Source organism: Salvelinus fontinalis, chromosome 7, assembly GCF_029448725.1.
Source record: "Salvelinus fontinalis isolate EN_2023a chromosome 7, ASM2944872v1, whole genome shotgun sequence".
Taxonomy (NCBI): domain Eukaryota; kingdom Metazoa; phylum Chordata; class Actinopteri; order Salmoniformes; family Salmonidae; genus Salvelinus; species Salvelinus fontinalis.
Window position 1 is genome coordinate 29,425,060 of NC_074671.1, and position 1,707 is coordinate 29,426,766.

Genomic DNA, 1,707 nt, shown 5'->3' on the forward strand with positions numbered 1-1,707 from the left:
GGGGCTGTGTCACAGCCTGCCGCGACCGGGAAACCCATGCACAATTGGCTCAGCATCGTCCGAGTTTGGGGAGAGTTTGGCCGGCTGGATTGTGTTTGTCCCATCGCGCTCAAGCGACTCCTGTGGCGGGCCAGGGGCATGCACGCTGACATGGTTGCCAGTTGTACGGTGTTTCCTCCGATACATTGGTGTGGCTGGCTTCCAGGTTAAGCAAGCAGTGTGTCAAGAAGCAGCGCGGCTTGGCAGGGTCGTGTTTCGGAGGATGCATGGCTTTCAACCTTCGCTTCTACCGAGTCCGTACAGGAGTTGCAGTGATGGGACAAGCCTGTAACTACCAATTGGATATCATGAAATTGGGGTGTTTTTTAAATATTCTTTTAAAGGGGATAATGCCCTCGAAGCCAGTGTTTGGAGGATACGGTGGCACGGTTTTCCGGCCCTCGACGAACAACACCCGTGCCAATATAACCTCCAAACACCGGCTTCGAGGGCATTATCACTTAAATATATTGAATGTGTCAGTAAATTACATAAGCTTGTAAAATTAGGTGGGGCGTGACTGAGCTTTACAGTATATCAATATCTTGTTAAGTTATGAGTTAAGCATGTTACCCTAGTAACCTTAGTTCAATCATTTCAGGTCTTGGCTATATTTTCTGACACTGTGAATGGAAAATTATATCTGTAAAAAATATGTAAAAAAACAAGCAACAATGGACACAAGAACAGAACACCAGAACTTCAGATACATTTGATGAAGTTTATTTTCCTCCACAGAGTGACTGAGTGACATTAGATCACAAACTGCTTCACTTTGATCCCCTGCTCTGGGCGGAGTTCCACACCTCCTCTCCGTCCTTCTCAATCACCAGGTTGCCGTCGTTCCTCAGCCACATGCGGCACACATTGAAGCCGTTGGCCTGAGTGTTTGTCCCTCTTTTCTCGTCCCTCTTGTACATGGCAAAGTTACAATCGTCCTGCATGCACAGGCGGTGGGCGTCGCTCCGGCCGGCAGTGTCGGAGTTCCACATGGGCTTCCAGCCATAGATCACAAAGATACCATCCTCCTATAGAGACAGACGGGGAGATATATAGAGATATACTGATTGGACCCCTGGATGTTGATAATGAATGTTGTCACAAGGAAATCTACACTAACTCTAAGAACACTTTAAGAATCGGCCTTGTATACAAGTTCTAGACATACTGTACCAGGAAGCAGGCCTTCCACTCTTTGTTGTTGGACCGCTCCCTTACACATCTCATCATACTTGGACATGTAGTTCCTCGACATGATTCTGAAATGACAGAGGATGTACAGTAGTTAAAGTGAGAATGTGGAGCATTCTCTGAAGTAAGGGATGACTTGCACCCAAAAAATAATCACCAAAATCTACCAGTGAAGTACGATAACACTTTTCATTGCCACATGTCAAGCCTAGTTCTCTCCTAATAATAGTCTGTACATGCAATTAATGTACTGTTTTCTTACGACCTTCCTCATTGTCTCTCTAATACCTAGAACTACATGCAATGATCAGAGGAATCCACTGACAGAGAGAACCAGTGTCAAGTGAAATCAGAGACCATTAACATGTCCAAGCTAAGGAGGCGGCAGATACATAGTTGTAAAACATGACATACATCAATGATGGGATACTTACAGGCTGGATGTGGTCTGTGGAGGAGAGGAGAAGATGATGAAAC

The 1,707-nt window shown here is 45.6% G+C and overlaps 1 pseudogene; it reads right to left on the minus strand.

The window, feature by feature from the left end:
• Positions 1-775: 775 nt before the first annotated feature.
• Positions 776-1,443, minus strand: LOC129858836 (B-type lectin plumieribetin-like; annotated as a pseudogene).
• Between the last annotated feature and the right edge of the window lie 264 nt (positions 1,444-1,707).